Raw genomic sequence first — 8468 nt, 5'->3', positions numbered from 1 at the left:
GGAAAACTAGCAACTGTCACACACATAGGCAGCATTCATGTGGCTGATTTTACATTACATGATGTGCTTTGTATTCCTTCCTTCAAATTAAATCTCATCTCTATTAGCAAACTTGTTTGCAATTCCCATTATCTTGCCACATTTACTAAGAATACTTGTATGCTATAGGACCAACGATCGGGAAGATGATTGGGATGGGAATTGAACGAGGAGGACTTTACTACCTTGATACTACGCAGAAAGCCAAATGCAACTCAGCTACCTCAACAACCTGTCAACTTTGACATAAACGCCTTGGTCACCTTTCAAATAAGAGTCTACGTTTACTTTCCCATTTAGATACAAAAATAAAATTTCATGATGTTTCTGATTGTTTAATTTTCCCATTAGCCAAACAAACTCGTTCTAAATTTCCATTAAGTTCAATTCATGCTCATGCACCTTTTGAATTAATTCATGTTGATATTTGGGGAGGATACCATGTTCCTGCAATCAATGGGGCACAATATTTTCTTTCTATTGTGGATGATTACACTCGATGTACATGGGTTTATTTGATGAATCATAAATCTGACGCCTCTAAATACATAACCTCATTCATCAATTTAATTGAGACACAATTTTCCTTGAAAGTCAAAATTATTCGTAGTGATAATGGCCCTTAATTTACAATGAGAAAATTTTATTTAGATAAAGGGATCATTCATCAAACCAGTTGTGTCTCTACTCCACAACAAAATGGAGTAATGGAGCAAAAACATCGTCACCTCCTAAATGTGGCCGGAGCTTTGCTATTTGAAGCCAATCTTCCCAAAAAGTTCTGGGGAGATGCGATTTTAACTGCTACATATCTCATCAACCGAACACCTACACTTCTCCTAAAAAGAAAAACACCCTTTGAGATGCTTTTTCACAAACAGCCCACATACGACCATTTGCGAGTTTTTGGATGCTTGTGTTTTGCCTCAACACACCATCATCATCCCTCGAAGTTTGATGCAAGAGCCACACAATGTCTCTTCTTAGGCTATGCATATGGCCAAAAGGGATATAGACTTTATGATCTCTCAACTGGTAAAGTTTTTGTCTCACGTGATGTTTTGTTTCATGAAAATGTTTTTCCTTATTCATCTTCCACCATACGTTCCTCTCCAATTTTTCCTAGTAATCAACTGCCAACATATGATGATGACAACCCCACTCCATCCTTTTCCCCACAATTCAATGCTGAACCAATACCATCAGAACTTATCTCTCAAGAAACTCCTCCTTCAAACTATGTCACTGACACTATCTCCTCTGATATTACTTCGTCTACTACCCAACACTGTCCAACTTCGTCCCATGAATCACAGATACCTTTCTCGCGATTGACACGAACAACAACAGCACCTAGTTATCTTCGAGAGTATCATGTTGGTGTTTCTCTTCCTTCAAGGAACATTCCATCATCTAACTCGGCGATGGTTATAGAAACAGGTATTCTTTATCCCTTATCTGATGTCGTTTCTTATGATAAGTTATCACCCAAACACCTAGCTTTCACCACTTCTCTTTCAGTGGAAAAAGAACCAACATCCTTTGAACAGGCAATTTGTGATCCCAAATGGTGGCTAGCTATGTAACAAGAACTTGCTGCACTCAAGGCTAATGGAACATGGTCTCTTCAAACACTTCCTCCAGGAAAGAAGCCAATTGGCTACAAATGGGTATACAAGATCAAATTCAAACCCGATGGTACTGTCGAACGCTATAAGGCTAGGTTGGTAGCCAAAGGATACAACCAAATAGAAGGATTAGATTACAGTGAGACCTTTGCTCCAGTTGCAAAGCTTGTGACTGTTCGCCTCCTCCTTGCTGTGGCCTCAACCCAACATTGGCACCTTCACCAACTTGACGTCAATAATGCTTTCTTGCATGGAGATCTTGATGAAGATGTCTACATGACTTTACCTCCTGGTTTCGGACGAAAGGGGGAGACAAGAGTTTGCAAGCTTCACAATCATTGTATGCTCTCAAACAAGCATCTCGCCGATGGTTTATCAAACTTGCCACTGCCCTCAAATGAGCCAACTTCAAACAATCAAAGGTCGACTATTCCTTGTTCGTCCGATCCCAAGATGGTAAATTCACTACTCTCCTTATTTATGTAGATGACGTCATCCTTGCAGGAAATAATCTACAAGACATTGAAGATACCAAGTCATTTTTAAGAGATCAATTTAAATTGAAGGACCTTGGGCAATTGAAATATTTTCTTGGAATAGAAGTTGCACGATCCAACAAAGGCATTGTTCTTTCACAACGAAAGTATGCTCTCAAAATTCTCGAAGATGTTGGTTATCTAGGGGCCAAACCAGTCTCTTTTCCCATGGAGCAAAACTTGTCCCTTAGTAAATTTGATGGGGACTATATTAGTGATCCTTCTTCATATCGAAGGCTTGTTGGACGACTAATTTACTTGACTATCACACGATCTGATTTGACGTATGTGGTACATGTTCTAAGCCAATTTACGGACAAACCACGAGTCCCACACCAAGAAGCAACTTATCGTGTATTACGTTATGTGAAGCAAACACCAGGTCAAGGAATTTTTCTTCCTACAGATAGTTCAATCCAATTAAATGCATTTTGTGATGCGGATTGGGCTAGATGTCATGATACTCGACGATCTGTCACTGGGTATTGTATATTTCTTGGAAGTTCATTAATTTCCTGGAAAACCAAGAAGCAAACTACGATATCACGATCTAGCGCAGAAGCTGAGTATCGATCTATGGCTGCAACTTGTTGTGAGATTACTTGGTTGAAATACATCCTACAAGATTTGGGCATCCAACACTCAAATCCTGCCAATCTATATTGTGGCAATCAAGTGGCACTACATATTGCTTCAAACCCAGTTTTTCACGAGCGAACAAAACATATAGAAATTGATTGTCATCTTGTACGGGAGAAGGTTCAAGAAGGAATGGTCAAAATGACTCATATATCCACATCACACCAGCCAACTGACATCTTTACAAAGCCGTTGAGTTCTTCACATTTTTCGACTTTACTTGGCAAGTTAGTAATTATCAACATAAATTCCAAACTTGAGGGGGAGTGTTAAAGAATTAAAAGTGAATCAAGGCACAAAGTCAGGAATGCCCTTCAATCATCTCAGTCAACCACCATCAATTGCTGTTAATGTATTTTCCATTTATACAGGGGTATGAATAGGCAATGATAATGTATATGCTTTGTTTTAGGACCTAAATTGATTCTCTTATGATGTATATATATACCTTATTATTTCTCAATGAAATATACAAGAATTATTTTCCTTTTCATGTTCTGTTTGATCGAAAGATGCCAAGGTGTAAGCACTCATTGAGGGACAACTCCATGGGTGCTTACATGTCAAGCAAAAAGACTATGGAGATTAACCGAGACAATGGTATCATGGAAGAGGTGTGAAAGAGGGTCGAGGTTGACAAAAACGTTAACTCAGCGAAGGATTTGGTACTGCTTCTCTTGGAGACTGCGTTGTTGACTTCTGGGTTCAATCTCGATGATCTAACACATTTGCTTTAAGAATTCACAGAATGTTGAAGTTGTATCTAAGTATTGATGAGGATGAGATTGGCGTTGATGATGCTGACATGCCTGCACTGGAAGAGGAAAATGAGGAAAGCAAGATGGAAGGAGTTCATTAAGGTGATTTTCCTTATTTAGAACATGAAGGTTGTGGTTATTGTTGTCTAAAGAGTACCGTGTGTGAGTTCATGTTTCTCTTCATCCTGTGTCTTATATAGTCATGTTTGGATGGTTTCTTTTGGATAATGACACTAAGAAACATTCTGCCTTCTATCCTACGCTATACTGCTGTATAGGAAAGTAAATGAGTAGCGTTACTTATATGACGGAATAAGTTGGAACATAAAATCTTTGTGTTAGGTCGACTTATGGTTACTGTATTACACTGTTTTGTTTGATTTCTCATAATCAGTAATTTCTTACTAACAAAGATAGCGGGAACATTTGTATCTACGTCTCCGAGTTGGACTGGAGGTCTTTCACTAACCAGGTTTTGGTTCAGTGCATGCTGGTATGCATAGTTTTCAATGCTTAATATCTTTTCCACCTCCAAATAGCTTTCTGTTGAATCTCTCTCGTCGAGGTTCATTGAACACCTCTATCACAACATCTACAATACCTAAGTTCTCGAGCTCAACAACTACTCCCTTAAAAAGGTCAAACAGAAGAGTTGATAGTGCTTATGCTTCATGTGCAGTAATTTGGACATTGGTTTCTTTGTCCACAAGTATATAAAATAGTGGTTTAGTGCAATTGCTTTTCTTCATGCAAAACTGAGTAACTATCTTCTTCACACGGATCATTGTGAAGAGAACACGAGGAAGGAACAAGAGATGATTTGCCACAAGCAAACAAAGAGAAAAAGAACCTTTTTGGAGTTTGTGGCTCCAACCCCGTAGCATTAAACGTCATCCGTCTAGTTTTGGTCAAGTATCTTAAACCATTTTCTGGAACCATTTCACTCTTGGTTTTATAGTAGAAACTAGGATGTCACTGAAAACTGCCATCAAGTTATGCTTGTTGATAATTAATTTTGATGAGTTGTGATGCTCCTTCTAGCTAAGTTACTAGAAGCTCTTCGACCATATTTGACTTAGGAAAGGATGTTCTTTCATTGGTAGAACAGATGTGTTTTAAGAGAAGAAACTACAAAACTAGCTCCAAGAACTGTTTACAGTTCATCATCTGAGAGAAATATGCGAGCAACATCTGATCTCTCATTCTTAGTATAGATTGATTGTCGAGTATTTTATCTTTTAACAAGGAGAGGCTGCCAGAAACTCTAATTTCAATGGTGAGATCTTCAACCATCTTTTTTTAGAGGATTTTTACAAACTTGATATCACAAGGTCCTTGGATCAACTTCTAGGTGGTCAAGAAAGAATATCATCATTTTGATACAACTTCTTGATTTTGTATGTGTATTAACTGATTCTGCAAATGGATACAAGTACGAGTGAATTAACTGTATGCTTAGCAAAACTTACAAATGATTGTAAGCAAGTCATTCGATTTTGTCAACACATTTCGTATGACCTACAACTTTTGCCTACTTTTGAACCATACATTCATTTTGAACCACTGCTTTCACAAGTACTTAAAAGCTTAACCAAACAAGCAAGAAGGAAAAAGTAAATGCAATCAGAAGGTCCAAGTAGAGGTGATGTTCATACTTTTAGTTCTTGTTTTTCCATTATTGCAAAATCCAATGGAACTAGATATATACTTTCAGTCCCTTGAAAGTACTACGATTTTTTTTCTATTTTTGTAGGGAGGAGTGGAGGAGGACATGAAAATGTTTATTCCGATTTCTGTAATCAAAATTGATTCTTTCTTACAAATATTGATATGTTTGACCCTAATTTCTTGGGATAAATGTGTTTTGGAATATTGATTTTTAGAGAATGTTTGGTTAAAAAATAAGAAAAGAATTTGGAGTTAAATGTAAAATTATTTTATGGAATAATGTGTTATTGAAAATGAGTTTTGGAAAAATGAGTTTTTGAAAAAAAAAATGTAGCCAAAACCGAGGCGAAATAAGAAATGAAAACAAATAGTAACATAGACAAATAATCAAGCACCATATTCGACCAGAATAATGAATGATTCTAAAGACAAGAAGATCTAACATTGGTTTTCCTAATCTGTGCTGAACAGATTAAAAATATGCAAACCACTCTCAAATATCTTTGACTTTCGGGGAGCTGGAATGATATTTTGTTAGGTTTTGTAACTCAAATATGACTAGAAGACTTGTGAGATTGCGTATTTGATTTTTAATTGGAAAGAAAGATTGTATCTAAGTTGAATAAAGAAAGAAAATCCTCTCTCGGTTAAAGTTCTAAGTGCAATTGTAACATAATTTTAATAGATTTTCTTACCTTTTGGGACTCTTCTAGGGTTTGGAACTAGGGGTGAACGCGGTTCAATTTGGGCGGTTTGTGATATATTTTCAACTCAAATCATTTTATGCGACTTGAAAATTTTCCAAACCAAACCAAACCATAATTTACGATTTGGTTCGGTTTTAATCCATGGTTTATCTATCGCCTATCTACATTATAGTAATATATTTAATATAAGTTGACATATAAGTTAAACAAGAACTAATAATATTAAATGTTAAATCACATTCATATTTATCACGAAACTCATGAATAAATTATTTTCAAAATTGACTGCTAAAAGATGTTAATAGAACAAATATACATTTCTTCATTTTTATTTAATTTTCTTGTTTGACATTCTTATTATTATATAGCTGTTGGTAAAGGTAGAGTTATATTCTACTATTATAGTTTGGTTAAAACTTCTTTCGTCTTGCTAGTAAGATGTTAAATAGGATTGGACGGGATATGTTTAGATGTACAAAGATAAATAGAGTTTCAGCTTATTTGGAATTGACGAATTTCATTCTCTAACTATTTTATGAAAATAGAAGGCAGTAGTATTAGTTGGGGAACTTTCATATTTTTACACAATCAATAAGATCTATCCCTTATTCTTTCCAAACCGCAAAGAAGTTCATTAATCATCTAGTCACACAAACAATTATTTTTCTATCCAAACCACAATTCACAAGTGTACAATAACTTCAGAAACAACAAATAAAAGAAAAAACAATGAAAAAATGCCTTGAATGAGAATCTGAGACTTATCGAAATAGAAGAGATAAAGAGATGATTCGGGCATAAATTAACAGACGCGTTTGGTGATTCATTCAACAGTGGCAGATAAGCGCCAAATGTTAGGAAAATGAAAGTTTATGTTAGAACTTCTGAAACTTTTGACGTGATTTGTTGACGTAGTTTTTTTGAATTATGATTTGGATTGTTGAAAATATATGTTTTCTTTTTTATTTCATATGATTTTGAAATAATTTTAGTTTAGTTTAGATATCGGGTGAGAACATGAGTTGTGAACTTGTTAAACCATATGCTAATAATGATGAACATAATTTACTTTCTATGATTATTTCAATAGGTTGGCAGTAATTTGTATTACTAAATTTGTATTTTTTCTGAAAAGTGAAAACTGTAAAATTTTTAAGTTAATAAAATTTATGTTTTAATTAAAAAATCTTAAAACAGTTCGGTTCGGTTCGTTCGATTTTGTGTGGTTTTAGAAAATCAAAACATAAATCAAACCATTTTAAAACAGTTTGGTTCGGTTTGAGGGAAAAAACAATAGGTTCACGTGGACCCAAACCAACGATTTTAGCTCAACAACTTTGATTTGGTTTGCGGTTTCGCGGTTATTTTTTGCAGCCCCATTTCGAATGTGGCCTATAAATACAAGGCTCCTATGTCAGTTCTGTTTAAGCATTATTTTTGTGTCTGTAATTTCTCTTTATGTTTTCAGTTAATATACATCATTCCTCCGCGATAAATTCTCTTTGTTCTTTTTTACTTTTAATCTTGTTTCTTGTTATGATCTTTATTACTTCATATTGTGTCATTAATTTCGTTCATTACAATCCCTCCGAGTCCAACAAGTGGTATCAGAGCTTGGTTCTTCTTCTATGGATTGCTTGAGGTTTTTTCAGAGATGACTACTATGAGGTATGACATTCTGTTGCTGGATCGCAATACAAGGTTTTCTTTGTGGCAAGTAAAGATCAAGGCTATTCTAACATAGTTAGATTTGGATGGCGCGCTGCTAGGTTTTAGGAAGATGCCAACTGATTAGATAATGGAAGAGAAACAATGAAGGGATCGAAAGGCTTTGCCACAGATCCATCTTCATTTATCCAACAATATTCTGTAGGATGTCTTGAAGGAGAAAACAACGACTGCTTGGTGGTTGAAACTGGAACAATTATGCATGACTTAAAGTCTTACCAGTAAACTGGCTCTTAAGCAAAAGCTGTATTTCGATCGCATGGCAAAAGGAGGGTCACTGGAGGACCATATTATCTTGTTCAAGGAAATAGTTACAGATCTAGAGATGTTGGAGGTTAAGTACGATGAAAAGGATCTGGCCTTGATCATGTTGTGTTCGCTGCCTAGCTCTTATGCGTTGTTTCGGGACACCATTTTGTATAGTCGGGATACTTTGATTATAGACGACATCTATGATGCTTTATACTCAAATGAGAAGTTGAAGCATTTGATTGGAGCTACATCGAGTTCAGGAAGCTCTTGTATCTCATGGTGGTTGACGGAAGAATAGATCGAAAAATAACAGCAATTTGTTTTGCTTCTACTACAGACGTAAGAGACATATTCTGAATGATTGCGATAAGTTGTAGGCTAAAGGTGATTTAGCTGCAAATTGTGGAGCGCAACCTTTGACTTTAGACGAAATAAATGTAGTTGAGATTTTTTTAGACAACGAAGATATGATGTTGACCATGGTATCTTACGTAGAATCTAGGCCTGATGAGG

At 35.8% G+C, this 8468-nt stretch overlaps 1 pseudogene; it reads left to right on the top strand.

The window, feature by feature from the left end:
• Positions 1 to 3354: 3354 nt before the first annotated feature.
• On the top strand, positions 3355 to 3701 carry LOC111398166 (annotated as a pseudogene).
• The last annotated feature ends 4767 nt before the right edge of the window (positions 3702 to 8468 follow it).

This window comes from Olea europaea, chromosome 8, assembly GCF_002742605.1.
Source record: "Olea europaea var. sylvestris chromosome 8, O_europaea_v1, whole genome shotgun sequence".
NCBI classification, from domain to species: Eukaryota; Viridiplantae; Streptophyta; class Magnoliopsida; order Lamiales; family Oleaceae; genus Olea; species Olea europaea.
This window is presented reverse-complemented; position numbering and strand designations above follow the sequence as displayed.